This window comes from Octopus bimaculoides, chromosome 8, assembly GCF_001194135.2.
Source record: "Octopus bimaculoides isolate UCB-OBI-ISO-001 chromosome 8, ASM119413v2, whole genome shotgun sequence".
In the NCBI taxonomy this organism is placed as follows: domain Eukaryota; kingdom Metazoa; phylum Mollusca; class Cephalopoda; order Octopoda; family Octopodidae; genus Octopus; species Octopus bimaculoides.
Window position 1 is genome coordinate 50,760,793 of NC_068988.1, and position 9,065 is coordinate 50,769,857.

General features: G+C 31.2%; 1 long non-coding RNA gene across 1 annotated transcript in view; it reads right to left on the reverse strand.

The window, feature by feature from the left end:
• Positions 1–4,708: 4,708 nt before the first annotated feature.
• The window catches only part of LOC128248573 (uncharacterized), a 6,365-nt gene continuing 2,008 nt past the window's right edge, over positions 4,709–9,065 (reverse strand). Inside the window, exons 2-3 of the long non-coding RNA XR_008264751.1 lie at positions 6,194–8,175; positions 4,709–4,743 (exon numbers count right to left, since the gene is read on the reverse strand). This is a non-coding gene — a long non-coding RNA (uncharacterized LOC128248573). The remainder of the gene's footprint in view (positions 4,744–6,193; positions 8,176–9,065) is intronic.

Here is a 9,065-nt window from a genome sequence, read left to right on the forward strand (position 1 = left end):
AAACTTGTCTTCAGGCAGCGAGCTGTTACACTCGTTACCGCACCGGACACAATACTTGGTGGTGTTTCTTCCGTTTTTTATGTTCCAATGCCACCGAGGTTGACGTTGCTTTTCATCTTTTCCGGGGTCAAGATAAAATAATTACTAGTTGGGCACAGGCTCGAAGTAATCAACTTGCCTCTTTCTTCAAAGGACTTGTTTCAAAATTTGAAAGAATTATTATCATTACATCCGCCAAGTAAGGAGGTTATGTTTTCATCAACGTTGGTTTGTCCGTCTGTCCGTCTGTGTGCAAAATAACTCAAAAAGTTGTAAACGGTATTTAATGAAACTTGCAGGAAAAGTTGGTAATGACACAAGAAACAGATGATGAAATTTTAGTAGTGACCGTCAATTTTTATAGATTCTTGAAGGATTTTTTATTTGTTATACTTTACATTTTTCATACTTTGCATGAAGTATTGTTACGTTCTTTGGTTATCTCCCTTGAAAACACTTAATCGTTTACACTTATGGTGGCGTTACTGTTTCCAAAGTTTATTTTCGTTTCTCTATTAGTAATTTTACTCGCGTATCTATCCTAAAATGAACTGCTTGGCGTAGGTCTGCGGAGGATGACATGACAAGCCTTGACTATTGGGATCAACTCAAAAATTTCAGGCTTTGCTTCCTCCACCGCCGCTGTGAAACTAGCTTGCTGTTATCATTTATGTATTATAACTGCTTCAGATGATTCCTGATTTTAAAGGGTTTTTTTTTTTTAAATCATGTGGCTGTGTTATTTTTTTTAACCCCGCCAAGGAGGTTATGTTTTTGCCGGCGTTGGTTTGGGAAATTGGGCGATTTTCAGCATGCGTGTGTATGGGTGGAAATGAGCTGCTTGGTGGAGGTCTGCGCTCTCCGAGTGCTTTTCTAGTTATTAGAAGGTAAGTTTGCTAAATTACAATTCTAAGCTTAGCGTTTCAGTTTGCTCAAATATTTTGAACGGCATATCTCAAAGTTTGGTTGCTTTGTTACTTACTTGAGTAGGTTCAGTTTACCTTTTATTCTTTCGGGATCGATGAAATAAGTACCATTTAAGCACAATGGTCGATGTGACCGACTAACAAATTTCAGGTATTGTGTCTCTCACGAGAAAGGATTTTTTATTAAATGAAAACTAAATCTACGATTGTGTCCTAATTAGTTATAAGGTAACGGAAGTAGATATGACACTGACACAATGTATTGACTTTTGACCAATAACTTGTTTCAGTGTTTTAATTTAGAAACAGTATTCCAAATATTTTATTGTCGAACATTAGATAGTTACCTTTTCAGTTGTAGATGGTTGTAGATCTGAAGTTTGTGGCACTGTTGACGGGTCATCAAATGGATGATATTTTACGTATTTTCATCGACTTCGTAATAGACAAGACTTTGACGGTGGAAACAGACTAAATATTTACGTATTTTGTGCAGACGACTGAATAAGGTAGGGAAAGATGATAAAAATAGCAAGAGATTTACTAACACCTTCATTCTGTAGAAGAGTTACTTCTGCTGTGAACATATTTTGATTTATTCAGTGCAATACTACCAATTGAAACAATTTGCTTTGAGACGGGTTCACTATTTTACAAAAATCTTCAGTCAGCAACATTCTGCTGTTTGTAAGGGAAATACTTTATTTTCCACTACAGTTGTCAGATTTAAAGGAAGGTCGTAATAACATTCCTTATCATGAATTAAAATAATTCATTGAAATTTATCCTTTACAATTTTGTTCTTAAACAGTAGCTGATACAATCATTATTGTACCGGGCACAATACTTGGTGGTATTTCTTTCAATTTTTTACATTCTCATTTCTAATGTCAGCTACGCCAACCGTGTCTTGCATCCTTTCGGGGTCGATAAAATAAATATTAGTTGGGTGTGGGGAAGATGTACTCGACTTATCCTTTCTTCAAAATCGTTCCTCTGGTCCCAAAATGAGAAAGACTTATAATTGCGACTATTAGAAGCTGAAATTTGCTGAATTATAATTCTAAGTTTGGTTTTCCAGTTTTCACATGTTTTCGAAACAATAAGAAATTTGAAACTTAAACTTTTTTGTTATCCATTTGACAGTTTACAATTGATCATGCTTTCCAGCATCATAGACCTGGATACTGAGTTTTGTAGAGTTTGTATTACTTAATTACTGGAAGAACCATCCAGAGTGATGAGTCAACAGTATCATCTAGAGTAATGAATCGAAGCACAGACAATCTGGTCAATACAAGTCTATTCTAGTCGATAATGAATAAAACAAGTTAAACAAAATGGTTTCTAAAACTATTTTTGTTTACAAATTGTAAATAAAGATATATTTACTGAAAAGTTTTATTACGCAGAAAAATTTATTTATTGAAAAATTTTATTACGCAGAAAACTTTATTTATTGAAAAATTTTATTAAAACAGAAAAATTTTATAATGCAGGAATAAAATATTCTGGATATATCCTTTGTAAGCAAGTAACACTGAATTTTAAGTTATTGTGGAAAATGAAGTTTATAGAATCACTTAATTCATATCACACCAGATAAATGTTCATTTTTATGCCACATTTTGCGGATAATCATGCAATATCGAAAACTAAAATCGTATAAACAGAATTTGACTTTCTGGTATATGCAATTAACTTTAAAATTTTTACATAAGCGCATACACGCACACACACACACACACATGCACACACACACACACACGCACGCACACATAAATATATATGCATACGTATAGATTTAATGTTTGTTAATACCTGCGAAAATATTCATCGAAGATTTTCCTCAGCTCGTTTTTCATATTTATAAGAATAGTTATTATATTAATATGGTCTGACGAGTGTTAAATTAACCAATAAGAAATGAAAATGAAAATTATTCCAGTCCTCATGAAGAATTTCGCAGCTGAATTCTAGAAAATACGAGAAAGAAAAAAACGGAAATTAAATCGAATAAAACGAATTTATTTTGAGAAGATCTTAAAATTTTATTTTTGAGAATTAAAATGAAAATCTGATATTTTACCTTTCAGTTTTCTAAACTTTGAGTGACCGAAAAAATGGTGGATGGTACTACTACTAATACTACCCCTTCTTAGACAGACAGACAGACAGACAAACTAAACAGACGCACAAACACGTACACACACACTCACACATGCACGCATACACACGTGCACACAAAACACACACGGACCTCCAGTACCAAACACAACGGGTCACTCAACTAATTAGCGAAGCATCCATCACTAACATACTTCAACCGTTAACTCATAGATAAAATGGTTCTCTCTGTCTCTTCTATCAATTCTACAACAGTCACTATTCTTCCTAACTAGCTGGTCGCATATTCTCACAGCCTGGTTGACTCGTCTCACCTAATTTCCTTCTTCAGTTATTCTCACGGAGTATCCTAACTTCTTCCTATCTTACCTCTCTAAAATTCACTCTACTAGAATCCTATTTTCTATGAACATTGAGTTATATTACCAAGTTGAGCATAAGCAATATCGATTTCACCAGTCTATGAAGATATAAAATGCCATAAGCAATGTCACCTGTCTTCTGACTTTTTTTTAATTTAAAAAGGTGTGTAATATTTTGTAACTGCTAATTTGTTACAATAAGTTATAGTTAACCGAATGACAAAGTTGATAATAGTTAAAATAAGTAATCCGACAACAATTTGTGAGAATACAGTAGTTCCTAATTCCATTGCATAAATTAGTGCAGCAGAAATTATTTCAAACATGTACTATGTTGCATACACAGCAGAAGTCAGCATTGAATTGAATCTACTTCACTAATTTCGCAACTTTAATTAATTATTCTCAAGGCACCTGTCATTATAGGTAACGTTTAAATTTCCACTTTTCATCTTACCTCTCTAAAATTCACTCTACTAGAATCCTATTTTCTATGAACATTGAGTTATATTACCAAGTTGAGCATAAGCAATATCGATTTCACCAGTCTATGAAGATATAAAATGCCATAAGCAATGTCACCTGTCTTCTGACTTTTTTTTAATTTAAAAAGGTGTGTAATATTTTGTAACTGCTAATTTGTTACAATAAGTTATAGTTAACCGAATGACAAAGTTGATAATAGTTAAAATAATATTTAGAAATTTTCTCCATTTCTTTTGAAGATCCGCTATCGTTTATTTGGATTGATACTTCGACTATGAAGTACTTCATTTTTTCGTGTCCTACACAAAAATACCCGATCGAGTAACCTAAATTTCCATATCTGTGAGTATCGTCATATCTCAAAGTTTGGTTGCTTTGTTATTTTCTTGTGTAGATCCAGTTTACAATTTATTCTTTGAAGATCGACGAAATAAGGACCATTTAAGTATTATGGCCGATGTAACCGACTATCTCTCTCCCCCAAAATTCCAGATATTGTGCCTCTCACTAGAAAGGATTTTTGTATTATCATAAGAAAATACATTAAATGAAATCTAAATCTACGATTGTGTCCTGATTAGTTATATGGTAACGGAAGTAAATATATAAAAAAAACTGAACGATAGTGACATAATGCATTCACCTTTCATCAGTAGATTGTCTGACTGTTTTAAATGAGAACCATATACAAAATATTTTATTGTGTAAACTTAAATACTTACCTTTTCGGTTGACGTCGGCAGTATAGTTGACTGATCTTCAGATTGAATTACTGGGAATGGTCGATTCTTAAATTTAACCTTCTACGAAGACAAAATATATCGGTCGTTAAATGTTGGAATATCATTCTGTTCGTGCAATTTTTTAAAAACTAAATTTAGAATTACATAATTCTAAATTATTTATAAAAAGTATAAAAAGTACAACCATAATTCTTACCCTAATAAAATTACATTATTTTTGATAATCTTAATCATCCATATAATTCCTAAAAATTGGAAATTTTTCGTGCAATATGCACCACAAAAATGATATAATATGTATTTTCTATATAACCTGTACATTTTATATAATATATACACTTTATATAATATATATATTTAATATATTATGCACATCTTATATAATATATTCATTCTATTTATTATATACATCTTATATATACATTTTATATAATATATACACTTTATACATTATATACATTTTATATATGTAATCGTCAACTATTATTACTTAATATTCTAAAACATCACACAGTAAAATCATCTTAACACATAGCAACAATAAATAATATATTTAAACATATTATCATAAGTAATAATATAAATAAACATCATTAAATAAATATAAATAAATTATTAATAATAATATATATAACAATAAATACTCTTAAATAACATAAGTTCCACGATCATTATTAATCAATTATCAATAAAATTAAACAACTTATTCATACTCAAATATATATAGATATATAATTACTATTAAGTTATAATTATTTGTGATATTTAAATAATATTTATATATTACATAAATACCAAAAAAATTAATTAATATATAAATCCTGAGTTACAACTAAGTATAAGAAACAACAACCACAGACCCCAATACTCAATTTATTAATTACAACACATTAATTTTTAACACGTTATAAATATCATTTTAAAACTCTATAAAAATAATAAATAATTATATATTTATTTCAGAATATTTTAATGATGCTTAACTAAAATTTATTAGCATTAATTTTTACAAAACCAATGGAGTTTACATCTACTTTTTCATTCTTATAAATCATTGACAAAATTATCTATTTTATGGATGTATCCTCCAAATTTCACCTATTTCTGTCAATAATCCAAAATTATATTAAATGAAGGAGAGTATATTTTGGATTTAAAAGAATTTTGTTTATCTTAATTTTGATAACTAAAAGTATAAAAAAAAGACGTTTTATTTATGGGATGACCCAATATTTTGATAAAGTCATCGTAAATTAAATGTTAATTTTTTTTAACAGGAAGATAAAAAATCAAGTTTGGAGAAGAAAAGCAGTAATTTAAATAATACGTCAAATTCCAAAGTGGAAAATAGGTTATCACTGCATGCAGCTATAGGCAGTGGTGCTTAAAATTGACTACTATAAGCTTTGATTTATAAGTGTTAAATTTCACGACAGCCCTAATGAATGTTCAGAATATCATTGTAATCAATAAGATAAAATAAAAGAAGAAAAAGAAAAGTACAACTTACACTTAACTTCTCATAACATGACTGTGTAAAACCTAATTCAGGCTCCAAACCGTTGACTATTAATTCCATTTTTTTAACGGCTTCCTGGTTATTTTTATATTGCAGTGGGTTCATACTGAAACAGATATCTTTTTTTCGTTTCCTTATATTTAAATTATTACAAAATCAATAAACAAAAGCAAAATATTCTAGCATTTATAACTGAATTGATACTTCAAGTTAGCGTTTCCGTTTGTGCTATACTGAACATATTGTTGTAAAAGACAGCTGTTTACGGAGTAGACCAATTGGATTGTTTTTTAGATACGAAGCAAGGCTGTGATTAGATCAATAAGCATAACAGGTATATTAATCAATAATATTAATACGCTAACTTTTTGTTTTAGTACGTACCTGTTGTGTGCGTCACACTTATTTCTTTGAAGTGGCAAAGCGAGAGAGAGAGAGATGAGGACAGAGAGGATGTAAGAGAGAGGGAGGGAGAGAGTGTGAGAGAGAATGAGAGAGAAAGTGAGAGTGTGAGAGGGAAAGAGAGAGTGTGAAAAAGACATCAGTGGTGACGGCGTTCGTTTATAATAATGATAGACTTGCATACACATTCTTTTTCGTTTGTCTTATTTTTCCTTTTACAACCTATTTGTAAATATCCGGTTGAATTTTTCCTATTACCTCATCTGTTTTTCCTTATTGACTTTTATTAATAACTTTTTTGATGTTCTTCCTTAAATTCTTCACTCTGATGAGAATGACAATACATTCAAAAGACATTCGTATTGTCTTTTGAAACATTCGTATGTATTAAATCCAATTTTGATTTTAACATTTTTCTCCATTTTTATACTTGTTTCTGTATCTTTATACCTGTAACGAACTTTTTCAATTGTTATTTTCATATTCTTACTACTTGCTGCTCCAGCTGATTTTTATGAATATGATGAATTTTTATTGGAAATTATTTTGTCTCCTTTTGGACTCCTTAAAAACTTTGAATTGTTTTATTTTAACTTATTTTTTCTCTTATATATATATATATATAGTAAAGATTATATTATTTCTAACTTGCATAACTGTACATCCAGATATATATATATATGGTATGAAGTGAAAAAAATCCATACATTTTAGCACAAATGTTTCAGAACACAAAACGAACAGTTTTATTAAACAGCAAGCAACCCAGAAAATGCGTTGGCAAACAGCAACCAATCCTTACGCAGGTAAAATGACGACAGCTTACCTACTACGTCCAGGTATTTCGCCACAACTCCCTGCCCCAAACCATCCTCCACAGAACAGTTGGGGGAGAACGAAAGAGAGGTAGATAGAGAAAATCCTAGTCTGATAGCATCAAGAGCTCCACAGGTCACAATACCGCCACTCTACTACGCATGACAGATAACAAAGTCCAGTGGCGACTGCACAATGACAGCATAGTACAAATAACGTTTTGAATTTAAAGTCAACGTGTAGCATGAATAATAACATTAAAAAATATCACAAAATACTATTGGCCACCAACGAATGGATTTGATAACCATAGATTAATGAACACTCCAATGTATATGAAATGAATATGAAGACCAGAAGAGAAACACTTCTTACTAGAAGATCGTGGTTTAGTGAAATCTGAGTCACGCACACACGCACGCACATACACAAACACAGCTGTACACAAATAGACATATATATGAGGACTTAAAGATCGATAGCAGATAAATGGGAGGATAAATATATGCACACGTTTGTATGTGTGCATGCATGTAAATGTGTAGGGGGATGGCTAAGTATGTATGGAAGTATAATTATGTATGAATGTGAGTGTGAAGATAGATAGGTAGACAGATAGATAGATAGATAGATAGATTGATATACTTGATTAGAGCCTTGTCATACTCTGCATCACTGGTACAACTTTTTAATGTTATTCGTGGATAAATCAGAATGAAAGCTAGACACATCTCATTCTCAGTGCTAAGACCACCCTGTAAAGAAAACAAAAGAGATTTATAAAATAATTATTTAATATTTGAAAATTACGCTAATCATCACCAAATTTATAAACAGACAAAATATAAACGTTCTAATCTCTTATGCGGTCGCAAATTTTCTTCAAATTGTCTTTATTCTATTTTCAATCTTTCAAATGTTTTTCTTGTCTCACAAAGAACGGTGTGTGATTCCAAAATCCTTGTTTGGTTGACTTTGAAAATAATGGAAGTCTTTGATTTAGATACGAGTTCCTTCTTGCAATAGGAATCTTTTCTGATGCTGGTACAAGACTGTCATTTTTAAATGGATGGTTGATGAAATCTTACCCTTCCCCACACCGTATTGATTGGTACTGTAATCTATCGATCTTGAAAAGCTGAAAGGTAAAGCTGAGCCAAGTAGAATTTGAACTCAGAAGGTAGAGTGCCGTAAACCAATTTTACAAAGTAATATTTAGCTGTAATTAGCATGCCAGGCGAAATGCTTAGCAGTATTTCATCCGTCTTTACGTTCTGAATTCAAATTCTGCTGAGGTCGACTTTGTCTTTCATTCTTTCGGGGTCAATAAATTAAGTACAAGTTGCGTGTTGCGTACTAGGGTCGATCTAATCGACTGTTACCCACCAAAAAAAAAAGAAAAAAAAAATTTCTTGCCTTATGCCTAGAGTAGAAAAGAAAAGAATATTTAGTTGTAATTCTGCCAGCATACGGCCTTATAATAACTTACAGAGACACAAAGACAGAAATTTGGGTTATGTTGTTAGTCAGTTATGTTGAAACTTATGCACGATACATATTATTTTATCGATCCTAGAAGGAAGCAAGAAAAGGATGACACCGACATTCTTTGAAGTCATAAAGAAAAGAACAGAAAGAAATATCT